The 19,444-nt window shown below is 35.0% G+C and overlaps 2 long non-coding RNA genes across 2 annotated transcripts; both read right to left on the bottom strand.

Annotated features, from left to right (window-relative positions):
* Positions 1-8,252: 8,252 nt before the first annotated feature.
* On the bottom strand, positions 8,253-10,546 carry LOC145807558 (uncharacterized). The gene is made up of 3 exons (XR_014350771.1): positions 10,463-10,546; positions 8,469-10,249; positions 8,253-8,366 (listed from the first exon to the last, which is right to left on the bottom strand). It is a non-coding gene; the product is annotated as an uncharacterized LOC145807558 (long non-coding RNA).
* A 452-nt stretch (positions 10,547-10,998) lies between these two features.
* Positions 10,999-15,427, bottom strand: LOC145807469 (uncharacterized). The gene is made up of 3 exons (XR_014350598.1): positions 15,075-15,427; positions 14,675-14,791; positions 10,999-12,830 (listed from the first exon to the last, which is right to left on the bottom strand). It is a non-coding gene; the product is annotated as an uncharacterized LOC145807469 (long non-coding RNA).
* Positions 15,428-19,444: the final 4,017 nt, after the last annotated feature.

Raw genomic sequence — 19,444 nt, 5'->3', positions numbered from 1 at the left:
CCCAGCGTTCTTTAGGCCAAAGGGCATGACCTAGAAATACAGTCCTCTTGGAGTAGTAAATGACGTGACCTCCTGGTCTGGTTCGTACGTGGCGATCTGATTGTAGCCTCTGTACGCATCTAGAAAGCTAAGCCGATGGTGCCCCGCTGTTAGGTTTACCAATTGATCTATCCGTGGTAGGGGGAAGCTGTCCTTTGGGCATGCTTTGTTGACTGTCTTATAGTCGACGTAGACACGCCATTTGCCATTCTTCTTTGGTACCACGACTGTGTTGGAAATCCATCTGGGGTAGTGCACCTCTCTGATAGCTCCTGCCTCTAGCAGATTTCCCACCTCTTCCGTCACTATCTCGGCGTGGTGGAGTGCCGATCTGCGAGTGCGCTGAATGATTGGTCCAGGCGAACGCTTCGATGTTAGAGGTCAAGAATTCCAAGACCTCTAATCTCTCAGTGCTGGACAACGACGAACCGAGCAAAAAGAACTTATCCGGGTTCTTTTCATCTATTCTTACCTCTACCAAATCTTCCACCACTTTTTGATCAGCTGCTCTGGCGACATCTGCGAATAGTTCGTTGCTCTCAGGTTCTTCCACCGAATGTACATATCCCTTGGCAGCGCGGTTGCCGTTAGCCGTGACAAAGCATTGTTTGGACATAATCTGGTCTCCAAAGACCTCTTCAATTACTCCGGTTCCGTTGGGGAACCGCATTACTTGATGGTAGGATGACGCTACAGATCGCATGGCATGCAGCCATGTTCTTCCCAAGATTATGTTATAAGTGGAAGGGACTTTTAACACCCAAAACTCCACTTCTTTTGTCACGCTTCCTGCCTTGACTGGAAGAATGATTTTTCCGACTGGCCATTCTGGCATCGAGTTGAATCCGATTAGGGGGGATACAGCCGGTGCCAGGTCTTTGTCCTCTAATTTCAGTTGTTTGAAGGTGTCGTAGTACATTATCTCACACGGGCTACCTTGGTCTATCAGAACTCGTTTGACGTCGTAGTTTTTGATGCGGAGGGTGACGACTAGTGCATCGTTGTGGGGGCAATATATTCTTTCCAAGTCCTTGTCTGAAAAAGACATGACGTTCGTGGCCTCTGTTCTCTCCTTTTTGATGGTAGGTTGGGCACTTAGTACCTCCCTTAAGTGCTCAGCCTTCTTGATCGACCCTCTGAGCTCGTATACACGCTTAGGTTCGAATACTCCATGTATCACATTGATTACTCCTTGAGGTGGGGCGCCAATTGGCATTCCATTGGGGTTATTGTGGTCCTAGGGGGCTAGTTGCGTCCCTCCTTCAATGTATTTATCCAGGTGTTCAGCTGCCATCAACTCCTCCAGGTGCTGTCTTAATGGCATGCAATTTTCAGTGCAGTGCCTCTTTTCTTTGTGGAAGGTGCATCGCGACCTTTCGTCGTAGTCTTTCTGTGCTTCTCCTAGCTTTGCTGGCCATCTGACGAAAGGTTCATCGCGTATTTCGCTCAGAATCCTGTAGATCGGTTTCTTGAATACCGTGGTTATGGCTGTGCGGATTCTCAACCATCTTTTATCCTGGTTTTCTCCGTTGTCTCGCCTGTCTCGTCCGTTTTTGTTCGGACGTTCTACCGTGTTGATCTTTGCTGTGGTCTTTTTATCTGGTACTATGGTCGTGCCAGATTTTGTTTTGGCACGGGCGTCATCCTCTTTCACCTTGATGTGCTGATGCACTCTTTTCATCAAGGCCTCCATGGTGAGGGGTGGTGTCATGGTGATTGAGTCCCTTAGTCTGTTTCCGACTGGAAGGCCTCTTTTGTATTATGCAATGGCGAGATTGGTGGGGCAGTCCCCAATCTGGTTGAATGTCTCCCAGTAGCGGCTATTGTAGGATCTTAGTGTCTCCTTTTCACCCATGTCAATGGAGAGTAACTGGTTAATCTCCACCGGGGTTTTGGTGTTCGTTCTGAACCTCGTGATGAACGCCTCCGCCAATTGTGCCCAGGAGGCTATGCTACCTTCTAGAAGTTCTTCGAACCAAGTTAAACCTAGGTCACCAAGGCTTGATGGGAAGAGGATGCACATCAAAGCCTTGTTTCGCCGATATACCGCCATAACCTGGCGGAAGTGGCTTAGGTGTATATAGGGGTCCATCTTCCCCTCGTACGTGGTGAATTTGGGCTAAAGGAAGCCTGAAGGTAGGGGTGTGTTTTCTATTGTTGGAACGAACGGGGATATCTGCAGCCTTGCTAATGCTTTGTCCGTTGGTTCGTAGGTAGGGCGTGGTAACGGCATTTCGACCTCGATGCTTCCATGCGTCCGAGGAGCCAACCGTTGAAGGGCAGATACCCTGTGAGGGTTGCGCGCCCTAGTACCATCCTTTCGTCGTGCCTTTTCTTCCAACATGTTCCACAAATCGGATGATCTTGGTAACTCCGTCTGTCTGGATGATGTTTGGTACGAGCGCGAAGGTCGATAGGTACTTCCCTCCGTGTAAGACCTCAATGATCTCGTTCTCTCAGACCTGGAGAAACGAGTTTTGGAGGTTTTGGATTGAGTATCGCCTGTCCTGAGGCTTCTACTCTCTGCTTGTGATGGTGTGGAATGCCTTCCACGGTCTTCTGAACGGCGAGGAGGCGTCTTGCTTTTGCGCCCCTTTCCTGTCGCCACTCCTTTTCCCTTCATCTGGCGCTTCATGGCCTCCATGTCCGCCGCCATCTTCCTTATTAATTCGTCTTGCTCCTTCACGCGGTCCTACAGAACTTGAGAATCAATCCTCCGCCTTTGTCTGTCAGGACTTCATGAGCGAGAGTGACGGGGGTTGTTAGTCCGCCTCCTCCCCCTTGTATCCCTCCTGGAATTTTGTCGCTGTGGCTCTAAGTCCGCCATGGGAGGGACAGAAGGTAGGCCTTCGCGTTTTGCACCCCCCTCTGGTGTTTGTCCGTCGATGGGGGACTGCGGCAAATCTTCGTTGTGCGCCATTTCTTCTAAAGAGAAAAAGCTTGATCAAGAGGTTTTGTTCTTGTCTGAATTCCCACAGACGACGCCAATTGTACGGGAAAGAAATAAACCTTCTCGTATAATCCTGTTGATCAAGTCCGCGTTCCTCAAAACGTCGTCACTTTGCCACTTGAAAACACAAACGTGAGCTAACCGGCGGGTGTGTGCCGGATACCTCTCCGATGCCTAAGTCAGCAAAACAGAAAAATAGACAAAAAGCTCTGTGTATTCTAGAGTAAGAATTGGGATACCTCTACATAGGTCTGATCATGAGCTTTTATAGACTTTACTTGGCATAATCCTAGAAGGATTCCAACTCTCCCTATGAGAGTCCTCCTAGGAATCACACACCCTACTCACTACCAACAAAGTGAGATGGTTTACACAATCCCAGTAGGACTCTAACTCTCCTTAGCAGAGTCCTCCTAGGAGTCACACTCCTACTCACTACCAACCAAGTGAGATAGTTAAACCTTTTACCTCAGTTATACATTCCTGCCCGAACTGCTTTATCTCGGTCCCCTGCCCTTCGGACCGCGTGATCGAAAGCCGATCTAACGGATGCCACCCTGTCGAGCTATACACAGCTCGACCCTCGCCATTGATGCTACCTCCTTTTAATAAGCTGCTGCAACCACACCGAGCTAAGTTACCTCGGTCACATGCTTAAGTAATGATGTAGATGGCGCCCGGCCGAGTTATACCAAGACCGACATCTTTTCTCACCAATACCTCGGCTAACCACCAGGCCTACTTATTTCGGCTGACATCTTTACCTCGGCTAACATTGCGGTTAACCAAGTTACTTCGGCTCTGTGATACTTTAAGCACTATTACCAGTCTTGACTTTGAGATGACGCCCTGCAGAGTTATCGTTTAGCTCGGTCCTCTTTATACCGATACCTCGGTCCATAGTTCGGCCCAAACCCAAAATATGAGATGTCTTCTTGGCCTAAGACCGAGCTACACCAGCCCTTTTCTCGGCCCATTACGCGGTCCAACTCCCAAAGAAGACTCTTCCTAACTCGGCCTAATTTGTTTACAAATTACCCTCACATCACCCAAAATAAAACTAAGCCAAATTATATGTATAAACAATTGGTCTATTTGTCTTTTTAATTTTTTTTTTCAAAAAAGTAAAATAATTTTCAAATTTTTTTTAGAATTGACTAAACGAGACGGATATAAAATGCTAAAAAGATTCGGCAAAACTTAAAAAATAAAAAATAAAAAAAAATACTAATTACGAAAATAAATCTAACTAAAAAAGTCTACTCCCACAAAAAAACCTTAATAATTATGTGAATGAACCAATAAATCTAATAACTACTATGTGTGTATAAATAATTGGCAGAAATATTTATGTGAGAGTTCATTATATTCATTTGGTATTTATTGGTATCACCGTTCTTCTTAAGTTTCTCACTAAAAAAAAAAAAAAATTGCATTATCTTTTGTATATCTTGGACTGTCAATTGGAGCCTTCAGCTTCAGCCCACAATTTTGGGTCTAAAACTTCGAGGCCGAGCAAAAAAATGGGCCCAAAACTGATTTCGGGACCCAATTTTCATTAACGCGTAGATCAAATTACACTTGGACTGTTAGTGTAATCCGTATTACGTACCGTGTTGACTTTTCAATAAGGGATCAGCTTCTTTTAAGTCTAATTGAATTGGAACCTCTTGGACTTGTGATGTCCGTTACGAGTTTTATTTCAATAATTTAGATCGTTTAATATGTAAAATTTATTAAGTATTATATATTTATAAATAATTATTTTGATCGGATATTGATAGTTATTTTATCGGATTAGATTTCTGTCAACTGTTTATTTTTTTACCGTCTATTTTTTTTTATACAAAACTGATTTGATCACATACCTATCGATATCCGATCAATGTAATGTTTTATAAGTTTATAAGACTTGACGATTTTTACACTTTGCACAGTTCAAATTATCAAAACATGACTTGTGGTGAGCTTCCACGAGCCCAACAGTACCCTCCAGTCTGTGATCGGACTAGAGGGAAATCAAACCATTTTAATAATTCTTATTCTTTTTCAATTACTAAGGGCTCATTTAGGAACAAGTTGTTTTAGTAATTTTTTAACTTTTTATGAAAAGATATGCAAAAAAATAAAAAAAATAATGTAACAACTTATGTGGTGATTTTTTAACTTTTTGACTAAAATAATTCCTTCCCAAATGAGGCATCACTATAATAGAAAACTTACGGCGCAGCCCAAATGAAAAGATGCTATTGAGTATTTTCTTAGAAGCTAAGTGGCAACGCTTATTTTTTAAAGTCGCACCTTTAATTAATTAACAAGTCAAAAAATTATTATAAAAAAATAAATTATTCTTTTTATCTTTTTTCATATTTTTTTATTAAAAATTAAAAAATCACTAAATAGGTCAATTCTCAATACAATCTTAAATTGTGTGTGCATCACAAATAAATGAAGAGTTATGAGAAAATTACAAATTAGTTTGAAAGTAAAAAAATTATTTATATTTCTATGGTGATATAAATTTTGTGCACATACCGAACAAATTTTTTTTTTGTGCTCGATGAAAGTTCTTCCTGTATATTAGAGTTGTATCAAAAAAATTTATAATAATTTTCTCAAAAACTTATTAATTGGGAGTGGAAGAGAGAATGTGGAGGGAAAAGAGCTGCAAGTAGGCAAAGCCGAAAGCCAAGCCAAAATGTCAACTCCATTAGAATCATAGTACATTAATCATATTTTCAAATGAATTTCGTTTTAGTGGTTGGTGATGGAGATAGTGTGGACATGATACTGAAGATGTTGAAATTCTCGGAGTTCCAAGGTTGCGTTCGGTCAAGTAAACAATTGCTCTACATCTGCTAAATACAAGCATAAAAGGAGTAATTGTTGAACACATTACGTGATATGTTTATGTAATATGTAAAAACAATTAGCCATATAAATTTATTAATTATTTTGTTACCAGAAAATAGTTGTGGTTTACAGATTCATATTCTAAATGCCAATATATATATATATATTGAGTAATGGTAGAATTTTTAGGATCTCTTGTGTTTTTGATATATTTTCGAGACTTACGTGTAGATTTTAATAGGTGGACTTATTATCTAACAATTTATGTTATAATTAACAATATTTGTCATCAAACACTATTAAAAAAAAAGTCGCTAATTATTAATTGAACCGTGATTGGTAGCTCGAAACCCAGCCCCCGAATCGCCCGAATTTGAAAAACGACGTTGTTTTTATATTTTTTTTATATTTTTTTTTGTTCAATCAGAAACGAAGAAGAAGAAGAAGAAGAAAGAAGAAGAGAAGAAGAAGAAAGAAGAAAGAAGAGAGGCAGAGGCGGAGGCGACGGCGGCCGGGCGGAGGCAGAGGCGATCGGACGAGCTGCGACGATCGGCGGAATGCAGGGGCCTCTCTCTGTCTCCATTCCCTCTTCTCTCTTCTCTCCCTCTGTTTCCCTGTCTTCTCACCTCTCTCTTTCTCCTTCTCTCTCTTGCCTTCGATTTCTTCAGATTCGGGGGATTCGGGGGAATGATTTTTCGGGGAAAAAATTATTTCTCTTATTAATTTTCAGCAACAAATTAAAAAATTTGTTACAAAAAAGTTACTAATTATAAGTTTTAGTAATAGTTTAAAAAAATCGTTACAAAAAATGTTATTAATTTTTAACTTTTAGCGATAGTTTAAATAATTTGTTACAAAAAAACATTATTAATTATAAATTTTAATGACAATTTATAAAAATCGTGACAAAAAATATCATTAATTGTCAAATTTTAATTACATATATAAAAAGTCACAAAAAATTATTTTTAACAACTATTTTATTATGACTAACTTTCAAAAAATTTATTTATTTATGTTTAATATATAAAACACTGGTGGATAAAGTGTACAGTTAGTTTTTTTTTTTTTTTTCATCACACGGTGAAGCGATACAATGACGGCTGGTACAGGTGTTTTTTTTGTTTGACATATGGTGGGTGTTTGGTATAAAAAATAATAATTAATATTATTGTTAAAATAATGTCAAACACATAGAATTCATATAAAAAAATCAACAATGCTGGGTATCTCAAATTTTTGTAGTTCAAATGGCTCAAATCACTCAAAACGACGTCGTTTTGAGTGTAAAACGACGTAAAACGACTTCATTTTGACAGATTTGAGCCATTTGAGTCACAAAATTTTGGGCAACCAAACATTTTCGTAAAAAAATTATATGGTCACTACTAAAAAAAAGTACTTTTTGCAACCGTTATAAATCGTCACAAATAATAAAAAAATAGTAGCAATGCGACGGCAAATGGAGGTCGCAAATGTGGGGATAGCAAATACTTTTTGTGACGGCAAAGCAACAGTCGCAAATTATTCGCGACTGCCTAAACTACTTATAGCGAACGCTATTTTGCCGTCGCAAAAAACAAGAAAAACGCTAACATGATTTTTGGCAACCAGTTTGTTACCGTCGCAAAAAAATAAAATAAAATAAAATAAACAAGACGCATAAAAGTGTAACGTTAAGCACTCTAGGAATAACAATACAAAAATTCAGGCAGTATAGCGTTGTAGTTTATTCAGGCATTCCATTTGAGTCTCAAAATTAGAGCTATATGTGAAAGTTATTACAACTAAAAATTTGGAAAAGATTCTTTTATGAAAAAAATACAATCCAAATAGAATGCTAGTACAGTCAAAATTTACAATGCTAGTGTTCACCACCGTACAAGGTACCGGCTGAGTTTCAATTTGTTACCATGGAGATATATCTTCCTCAAATCCAAGCTTGCACCTGATCAATACACATTATGAGGGTGAATAGATCAGAACACAGAGTACCAAATTTCTAGATCTTTCTTTAGATATAAAGCCTCAACTAGAGCAGAGAAAAGGCAGAGATTGCAGGGAAATAATGAAAACTTAATAAACATTGTAAAGAAATTATGAAAACAAAATAGACAACCAGAACACAATCCAGGTGCCATTTACAATTTCAAACACTAGATATGTTGCGCATGTCATTCTCCAGTAATAATATCAACATTAGTATATTTTTTAATCACTAAATGCTTAGCATATTATAACGAACATCTTAAACAACAAACTTGATAAAACTTAACCCAATACTCGCAAAACATACCAACCCACATATACCTAAATCAACCCACAACAACTGCATTGGTAATTGGAATGAGAAAACCAAACAAACAAGCAGAACACGAAGGCAACAGAATTAAAAAATATATATATATATATATATACATATATATTAAAAAATTCAAATCCAATGGAAGTAGGCATGGTTTACCTTATCAGCTGAACCAGTAACAACCAAGTCACCCTCAGCCACAAATTTAACATTTGTAACCTGCAAAAAGAGCAGAGGAAGAGAGACAAGTGTACTTAGCCAAAAGATTTCCATAAGTAGATAAAATTCAAACAATAAACAAAAGAAAGGAAGGCACTAGACCTTATTTGAATGACCATTAAGTGTAGATAAAATCTCTCCTAATGGCCGATCAAAGAGTACAAGACTTGTATCAGCCCCACCCGTTGCTATAATATCCTACACACCACCAAAGAAAATACTTAATTCTAATACAATAGTATCCTGTCCAGCAGCCTTGTACCTCTGAAAAAGTGGATTGACCACAAAAATTTAGTAATGAAGAGTAAATTGTAATAGAGGGTATTATTACTATCTTTCAGGAATAGATAATTTACAGGAAATGACTTCAAATAAGATTTTTCTTTTGTTTATTTGTGGTATATGAAAGTTCATTTCTCAGCAATGTTGTTCAAAGTCACCGAATTTTGTTTAACATGGCTGAATTCTAGACCCAAGTCATTAAAAAAAATATGACAGATCTTTTAATGATGAATAGTATTTATAAGCTACAAACAATTTTACAATAAATCTGATTACATCTTTCATCATTATGGAAATTAAAAGCATTAGTATCATAGATGTTGGCAAATTTATTGTTTGGCACAAAACTGACAAAGACATGAATAGGCAGGATGAAAGCACATGCAGAAAATTAACATTTAAAGAACTGACCGTTGTTGCATCAAACACATAAAGTTTCTCTCCTGTAGGAACATGAAGTGTTTTTGGGCCAACTTCCCCATTTAATAGCTTGTTGACAATACGGATATTTGCAAAAGTTCCTCTTGCCAACTTATTAATGATTTTGACCTTGGAACATTGCTAATTCTATCGAAAATCTACACCTTTTCCCTAAAAAATAAGTTGACAATTCTATGTTATTTCGTCTAGGGCCTGTCAAGTAAATAAACAAACTACCAAATTAGGTAGTGAGAGAAATAACATATATAACAGAGAAATATCAGGAAAACCATTCTTTCAAGCACTAAACTTGCCAAGGTGCTATCACAAACAAGGATCTGAAGGAACCAACATAGTTTTCAGAAGGAAAGAATCATGAAACCTTATAAAAATTTCAGAAAGAGGATGTTCTTTCAAATTTGCCAAGCGGATGTTCTTCATAACTTTTATCCTAGAAATAGCCAAGTCATATAGCTCAAACATCAACCATTATAGTACTAGTATGTCATCCATAGCAATGGGTTCATTCCTTCCAACTATCCTAGCAAAATATTATTGTGTAAAAAAAAAAAAAAAAAAGGAAAATAGAGAGTGGGGAGAGAGAATTCAAATACTACATGACTAACCATAAGTAGTAAACAGAGCAATCTTCATCATGCTTTGGTTCCAAGTCATGCTTAATTTTTCTTTTTCTTCAAATTTTTTCCATAATGTCCATCTCTCCCATACACTAGCCATGAGAATGAAACATCTCTTGCAGGCAGATTATCAAGCAATCAATTCATGAAGATGAAACATCTCTTGTAGGCAATTTATCAAATATATGAAGATCAATCAATTTTAGATATTTCAATACATATCAATCCACGAAATCCAAACATATACTTCAAACTCCAAACCAACAATCAATGCATTCAAAGACGAAAATCTCTCATATTATGACACAAATTTTAAAAAAATAATCATTTCCTTCAACACGTAAAGAAGCAAATTTAAAGGCGTAAGCACATGAGATGAAAATAAGGTTTATAAATTTCAAATTGACAGGAATGAGAGAGAATTAGAGAGTGAAACAAAATAATAATAATAATTGCAAAATTACCTCATAAAAGCTTACAGTTCTGATTTTCTTTCTGTTACCTCAGAAAAACTAATTTCCCATTCATCTTTGTTGTAATTTGCTGCAATTAACCACAACATCAACAATAACCAACACATTAACTGTATTTTAAATAAACAAATTTATTAATAAACACTGCATTCAAACTAAAAAAGCTAACAAATTGAAATCAATTCCTAAACAGTGAACAAAAAGCTAACAAAGAGTTGTTTAATACAAATCTAAACAAGATAAAAACTAGAACAAACATGTAAACAAATAAATTAGAACTTACCTCCAATGAGAAAGTTAGGGTGCTTTTCTTTCAGGAGTCAATTTTTCCGTTGCCGCCGATTAACGATTGGATCATTCAAGAACCTGAAAACAAAATAAGGATGATTATTCAATCAATACATAGAGATACATATATAAATTCATATATCACTACTAAAAAAAACACTTTTTGTGACCGCTATAAACCGTCGCAAATAATAAGAAACAGTCGCAAAAGACTTTTTTGCGACGGCCCATGCGACGGAATATGGGGGTCGCGAATATGGGGGTGGCAAATACTTTTTGCGACGGCAAAACAACAGTCACAAATTATTTGCGACCACCTAAACTACTTATGGCAACCGCTATTTTGCCGTCGCAAAAAACAAAGAAAAACACTAACATGATCTTTGGCGACCATCTTGTTACCGTCGCAAAAAATTAAAAATAAAAATAAAAATAAATAAATAAATAAATAAAAATGTAGAGTTAAGCACTCTAGGAATAACAATGACAAGAATTCAAACAGTATAGCATTAAAGTTTTATTGAACATTTTATTTGAGTCTCAAAATTTGAGCCATATGTAAAAGTTATTACAACTAAAAACTTGAAAAAAACTATTTGAGTCTCAAAACTCTATCAATGAACTGGAAAAAAGCTCCTTCATTTACATGCATTTGTTCTCCATTCCATAGTAAAAAAGAAATACTTAAATCTTGATGTCTCTCATATTCACTTATTCTTTACAGTGACTAGAAAAGGCATCCAAGAGTTTTTCAATCTTGAGCCGATTGATAGAAAGAGACCACCAACATATTATCAGTAGAAGACATAAGAAACTAATTGATGCATCTTCACTTTCTCATCTCGAATATGCTCAGGTGCAAGAGAAATAGGCTTCTCCATAGCAATTAGGCAAAGAATCTGCAGTTGGCAAGAATATATGGCTGTTACATCTTAAAGAAAAATGATAAACAAATTGGAGGGACTGTTGTGAATAAATTTATATATCTATCATTTTAATATTATCTACTCTAACTTGATTTCATGGCCTCACCTGTAATAGATGATTTTGAATAATATCACAAATGATTTTGCAAAAAGAAATGATAAACAGATTTAATAATGCCAGGCTAGTTACCAATTCTCAGAAATATGGACGAGGAAAATTTTTTGCATAAGCTTTTCCAAGTAAAATTACATCTACTTGTTTACACATTGCAAATTGGAAAACGAAAACAAAACAGTGCAGAATACAGTTTGAAGGTCTAAGATTTTTATATTAAAACAAAGAAGAAAACTGTTAACAGATGGTTAAACCATGACTTTTATAAACTAAGTCCTAATCCGTGAACAAATCTTGCAACAAATGAATTATGACCTTCCATGGGATTCTTAAAGAAGAAAACTGTTAACAGATGGTAAAACCATGACTTTTAGAAACTAAGTCTTAATCCGTGAACTAATCTTGCAACAAAAGAATTATGACCTTCCACAGGATTCTCAATTTCTAGGTCCTAATCAATAGACAAATCTTACAGAAAAAGATGTGAGGTTCCACTTGAGATACCCATATTCATCAATGAATAAAAAGATCAATGGCGAGGAGCCAACACACAAAGATTTAGATTTCCAGAGAAGTTAGGATTAAAGATTGTAACCGTTACAATGGTTAGTTCAATCCCCAGCCCCAACTTTTCTCTAGAACCAAACAGATCTTTGAGCCAATAGGCTGCAAACAATGCAAGAAGAGAGAGGGAGAGAAAGAAGAGTTTGCAAGCTTTGAAGTTTTGGTGATTAGAATTTATCCATTTATAAATAGGAAAATGAATACATTTTAATGAGTAGTCATAAACAGAGAAATAAGCAAGCCTTGACATATACAAACCTGTACTCAGATAATTATAACTACTCATTAAAATGTATGGATCAAGACAATGATTGTCTGGACTCATTCCGCAGCAAATGATATACCCTTTATGCATATGCATGTTACTTGCTTTCTAGGTAAATGATGAATCATATCTTAGCTTGAGTGGTATCTCCTGTCACCTCCAAAGCAGGATGGACAGGGTTCAAGTTCCGATAGGACACACGTCTTACTCATTTACTAGATAAATCAGTATATAATCATACATACCCTTTATACATATCACTTTGTTCAGATCTTGCCATATCTATTTCTATCCCAAGAAAAAGACCCATTCTCAAAACAGATACAAATTCACTGATACTTGAACAATATAAGGGATCCAAATTGAACAAACAGCACACACACATACATATAACAGAGAGAGAGAGAGAGAGAGAGAGATTACCAAGAGATTGGACCTGATAAGAGAGGAAAAGAATGGAATGTACAAGGACAAGGAGAAGAAGATGATGTCCCTGAAGAAAGCCATAAGCAAACTTGATTATTTTTCTTGTTATCATCTCGTTTCACTCTTAAATTTTTAAGTTCATATCCAAATTCATTTGACAAAATAATTCTCACCCCTACTCCCAAGCCAGATGAGGCAAATTATAAATCTTGAGATTAAATAAACCAATTTCTTAGAAAGCTGGAATTAAACTATTTTATTGAATAATGAAATAAGAACAAAGTTTTTTTTTAAATCAAATCCCATAAGTAAGAGCTCAAGAAAGTTACAAGTCACAACTATATGACGGACAATGTGATATGCTCATTTTTAGATGTTTTGCAGAAAATTAAAATTAACAGCATTCTAATTCTCAAGATGTCTCTCTCCTGGTTCCATCATATCTAGTTATCGGCTTTTCACAAACTATTAAATACCCAATCAAGGTTCTGATTGTCTCTCTCCTGGTTCCATCATATCTAGTTATCGGCTTTTCACAAGTTACATAAAATGCTTGACTAGTATCAACACAAGAAAGCAAGAGGAAAGGGAAGCAAGATTTTCTCTAAGGCAATGTTACTAGTCAAACATCAATAGGGTCTATCTCAAAGATCACAACAAGAATGGAATACGTGTGCTTGATCCTTGTGAACTAACAAGAAAAATATAGCCTCCGGGCCTCGACTCCTTAGGGTCTATCTCAAAGGTCACCCTTCTATAGTTAGGCTTTTTTAACATGGGGAGTAGAAGGTTTTAATCCTTTCCTTATGAGAGGAATAACCTCTCATCATCTTTATTAGCAGGTCTATTCTATCTTAGCGTCCACACATCCCAACATCTATACAATGGATTGCATATGGGCAATATTGAAAAAATTCTTTCTAGTATATTGCTGCTGCCTTTCTTGCAACTTTCATTCTTTTAGAACTATGTGGTATGGCTCAGCTACCTAGCCGATTGAATTATTTGGCCCACTCATTATCAATGAGATCAGGGTACTTCCAGCAAGAAACATATCGGATAGTCGGAGCTCGGTTAGCTGAAAATCAAAATTTAGAACTACCAGCAATCATAAAGGACCTACATCTTAAGGAGTAGATGAAGTGAAGAAGTGCCAAAGTACAGCCAATCAAATTCATCATGCCAAAGTTCAAATTGTTTGCATAAACTTTTATTAGTAATCTTAACAACCATCCATTAGAAAACATGAAGAAAAAAGATAGATGCATATATATAAAACTATTGTCACATAAATTTTATCCCGATTGAAGTCACTTATAATGAGAAGAAGCTCTATTTCATACACAGTCTAAGTACAATCTAAGTGCCTCCAAGCCATGTAACATTTTAAAATCATCAAAGGGAAGGGGGAAAAAAAACAAACAAACAAAAAATAGCCTTTCAAATTACCTAATTCAGAGAATTCTTGATTCCATCCTATTTACTATTTTTTATTTTTGACAAGTAACTCAAATTACCAGACCAATTTTCTTCAATGCACAATTAAGTCAAGACATGAGAGTTCAATCACAAAGACAATTCACATTGTAGTCGAAGAATTTACAAAACATGATGATTGAATCGTGGAAGAATGGACGATAACAAGTAAAATCACAAAACTAATGGTAATCACATGATTCGAAAAATTCACAATCATTGAGATTGCTTAGTCAAGCATACAAAGAGAGATTTCTCGCAGTTTAAAAAAGCTTGCTCGATACCGATTGTACAATAGATAATACTGTACTCGTCGTCTCAGAGTAATCTAATTCGTTTGATGGACATAGAAATGGAATATATGTATGTATATAGTTATACATTACATGGATATATATATATATATAGAGAGAGAGAGAGAAAGAGAGAGAGTACCGAAGAGCAGAGAAGAGAGCTGGATTACAGAGACATCAGATGGATTATAGATATCAGTGAGTCTAAAAGTTTGATAACATCAAATGGATTTAATAGTGAGATTGAATTTGCAATCTCCTGCAAGAAAAACCATAGATAACTTCATTTGACTAACGCTAGATAAAATTACAAAGAACTGCAATCGTAAGATTGTGATCCATATCAATAAACCAAAGAACTTTGATCTACAAAACCAGATCAAACACAATTTCAAACTCAAATGAGAACAAACCAACAAAAAAATGTATTATTATAGTGCAAAAAATAAAAACAAAGGAACTCTCAGATACAAAACCAGATCAAGTACAAATATGAAACAAATCAAAACAAAAAACAGAGGAAATTTGAAGAGAGTTGGTACCTAATTTGTACACAATGCGTGATAGGTGAGCTTACTCTGCTGCATTTGAGAACTCCAAGAGACCTTTTCAATGTGGTCTACTAGTAGAGTTAGGGTTTCTCTGCGATGAATCGAGCAAATTACAGCGAGATATGTACACAGATACAGAGAGAGCAAGATTGTGCGAAAGAGAGATTGAGAGTTCAAGAGAGAAAGAGAGATCGAGACAGAAACACAGAGATTGAGAGATCGAGGGAGAGATTCATACTGATGGAGTCCTTCAGACAACGATGGGTACGTGAGCGAGAGCAAGAGCAAGATAGAAAGCAAGAACAAGAGAGAGAGAGTCGAGTGAGCCTGCTAGGGCAAAACAAAAGGGCGCAAATAAATGAAAGAAAATAGGAACCTTTTACTACCTGCTTGCGTTTCATTATTCTGTCGCGTTTTTTTTTTTTTTTTTTTGCCACAGCTAATCAAACAGTCGCAAAAAGCTAGACGCAAAAAGCCAATTTTCTAGTAGTGTATATACTTGTATAGAGACCTTTTAGGAGAAGAAAAATTATCCAAAAAAAGTACGAATATGTGTACGTAGAGAACGAGATTGTGTGAGAGAGACAGAGATCGAGAGAGACACTGAGAGATTAAGAGGGAGAGAGAGAGAAACAGAGACAGAGATCAAGATATATATATATATATATAGAGAGAGAGAGAGAGAGAGAGAGAGAGAGATTCATACCAGTGTTCTTCAGAAGATGATGAGTCAGCAAGAGAAATAGAGCGATGTCAAGAGTTTAAGCGAGCTTGGCTTGGGAAAAACTAAGGGAAATGATCAAATAAATAAAAGAAAATAGAACAAAAAGATTGGGATTTATATTCCTACGGGTGATCATGAACTAACGTATTTCAAGGAAATCCAGGCTTTAAAGCAAATATCTAATCATTTTCATACAAAAGCATAAGAAACCAAAAATAGAGGACAATTCAATCTATCAATTCCTCTTCACGATATGCATCAATTCATAGCTCGATACACAAATAATTTATACAAATATATATCTACAGCAGTTTTTTTTGTTGAGAAACAATTTCATCAATTAAAGTTCTAGAATAGTAAACTACCTATTCATCAAAACTTCCATTGAAAATGTTGGTGTCGCTATCTACTTGATCATCATAATCATCAAATATTGGCCTCGTTTGGGAAGTGACTATTTTAGTTGGCTATTTTAGTTTTTAGCTATTTTAGTAGGCTAAAATTTTTGTGTTTGAGAAGATGATTGGATTTTTTTGTTATTGGATGTGATGTTTGTGAGAGAAAAAGTGAAATGATTATGGGTTTGATGTGATATTTTGTCTCATTAGCTATTTTAGCCTATTTTGTCTTTTTGTGATTTTTAGCCTAAACTAGGCTATTTTTTTTCTTCTCAAATACCCCCATTGTTGCCCTTGTGCCTTCTTCAGGAGAAACACCTATTCATGTAGCATGTTAAAGCAAAATTTGCTTTAGTATTTTATGATTTAGTCAATGCATAGAGTTTAACATGGTAAACCCAGTTCCTTAGAGGCAATCATTTATCCACAAAATATACAAAGCACTAAGTTAATTTTTCCCCCCCATGAACGGTCACCATCTCAGGTGTGGCTTCCTCAAACACTGTACTACTACAATACTGAGGGGCTCCATTCCGGAAAATGCCATGAAAAATCTAATGCAATCAATCACAAGTTGTTTGGTACAAGAACATAATTATACAAGTGCAATTTATATAACCCAGTTTTATTCTTCAAATTAACTACTAGTATTCAAAGTAAAACACCTCGAAAAAAAAAAAAAAAAACCTCAGGATCTTTGCGCCAAGCTTGATAATTCATAATGTAACAACCCAGATTTTTAATTATTCTGTAAAATTTATATTAATATTATTTACTTACAGTTGGAAAAATATACGATTGATTTTGTATTATTATGTGTAATTTTATAAAATAATATAATTATTATGAATTATAAATAAATAATAATAATAATGGGTGTGGTAGTAAAATAAATAATTAATTTTTTGTTGGTATACGATAAACTGTAATTTAATTAGGAATTAAATTATTTATATAATTATATAAAAAACTGGGTCAAAGTGTAATTATCTTAAATATTTATTTATATATAATTATAAATATAATCAAATCTGTAATTGAATTTGGAGGGGGATGGCCAGGTGATGGTTTCACCTCCCTATATAGGGAGGAGGTGCCTGGAAAGAAAAAGAAAGAAATGGAAGAAAAGGAAAGGAAAAGAAGAGAGAAAGAAAGGAGAGAGAAAAGAGAGGAAATTAAGGAAAAAAATAGTAGAAGTTGAAAGGGTCTTTAATAATAAAAAAGAAGAGTGAGATATTAAAATTAAGATGAGTTATATTATATTTTGAGTTATCATAATATATTTTACTTATGTTTTGACTTATTATTATTTATTTTATACAAGTTATGTTTTATAAATCATTATAAATTATATTAATATTTCAATTATGTGGTGTAATTTCAGAACTCTATTTGTGAAAATGAAACTCATTGATATATTTATTTATATTTCAAAAAACATTTGACTATGACCTTTTAAACAATTATGTTTTGTAAGTATAACCACGGGAGTCCCATGTTTTGAGGGACTTAAATAATCATTGATTTTTGTTTGGTCACTTTGTGGCCCTCTGATCTATTGATCTCTATTCTGTGTGGAGCAAAGTGCTGTACGGAGTTAAGTGCTACACTGTTGTGGGAGCCACCTCTAGAGTTCGTACAAGCCACCTCTTGAATCCGTACCTATGTATTGTTATGAATTCATTGACTTCTGTTCTGTGCGGAGCAAAGTGCTGTGCAGAGATAAGTGTTACACTATTGTGGGAGCCACCTCTATAGTCCGTACGAGCCACCACTTGAGTCCGTACCTCTGTTCTGATTGTCACTTCTGTGACCTCTGTTCTGTTCTCTTCTGTTCTGTTCTGCTTTGTATCGTGGTTATGGTTATTTATTTACATAATTTCTATATTTCAGTTTCTGCCACTTAAATGATTTATTTACCAAACTGAGTTACGTAAATGTTTTGGCCTAACTAACTATTCATGGTTATTTCATGTTCCTTATACTCTCAGTATAATATTTCTCACTCTGTCATGTGCTTATAGTTGTTTATCAATTTTCAGGAAATAATGCAATTCAGAGATAGCTTTTGGAAAGTCTTAGATGCGGGGCTACGGAATAGACACACACAACACTTTTATAATATTTTTATATGTAAATATCGGTCTTTTGGTCAATAAATTTTGTAATAAAAATAGAAGCTCCGATGATTATTTTGGTACCCTTACTTAAATATTACTTCCGCTTGCGTTTATTAATTTGTTCAAGAATTGGCCGTAGGTAACTTCAATTACTGGCCATCACGATGCTTAACCCTTGAGTATGGGGAGCGGGGCGTGACAAATGGTATAAGAGCAATGGTTTTTTGTAAGAAAAAAAAAATTATCATTGGAGCATAGGACACACGTACATTTAAGGATAGCTGGTAATTAGCACCTAAATATTATATTTTGTTAGTCGATTTAATTATATTATAATTTTATATAAATATATTAATTTTTTTTTTGTGTATAATTTGTGAAAAATATTAGATATAATTTATATTTGTTATAGTAAAAGAAGGAAAAAAAATAAAAGGGTGTCAGACTCAAGCACCCACCAAAATTATAATATAATTAAATACATAAAATTTTCAGTTCGGTATTCAAAAAAAAATTATTTTGACTTTTAAAAGTGGGTTCAAATTATAAAGATACTAATTTTGAAACTATTTTCCATCAGTGGAAAGTTCACGGATAAAAGATATGGAAACTCATCTCAAATTCCTTCAATTCTTGCATGTGATTCCGTCATTTTATTTCCAGTCGCTTGTTTAATTGTGTTCTTATTTTATTTTATTACAAAACTAATAAAAATTTTTTAAAGTCACCAATTAATTTTCATTTTGGTCCAAAATAATTTTTGACAACTAAACGGTGAGTTGTTTTTGGTAAATTTTTTTTTTGGTAATATTTTCTATTAGATTAATCATCTAATATATATTTATCAGAGTGCGCAACGGATAGCTTACACTAATGACAAATTTCGAGGATGAAATTTTAAAAGGAGGGAAGATTGTAACAACCCAAATTTTTAATTATTATGTAAAATTTATATTAATATTATTTAATTACAGTTAGAAAAATATACGATTGTTTTTGTATTATTATGTGTAATTTTGTAAAATAATATAATTATTATGAATCTAGGGGTCAAAGTATAAATAAATAATAATAATAATGGGTGTGGTATTAAAATAAATAAATAATTTTTTATTGGTA

The sequence above is a fragment of the Camellia sinensis genome, chromosome 14, assembly GCF_055761805.1.
Source record: "Camellia sinensis isolate YWXY chromosome 14, ASM5576180v1, whole genome shotgun sequence".
NCBI lineage: Eukaryota > Viridiplantae > Streptophyta > Magnoliopsida > Ericales > Theaceae > Camellia > Camellia sinensis.
This window is presented reverse-complemented; position numbering and strand designations above follow the sequence as displayed.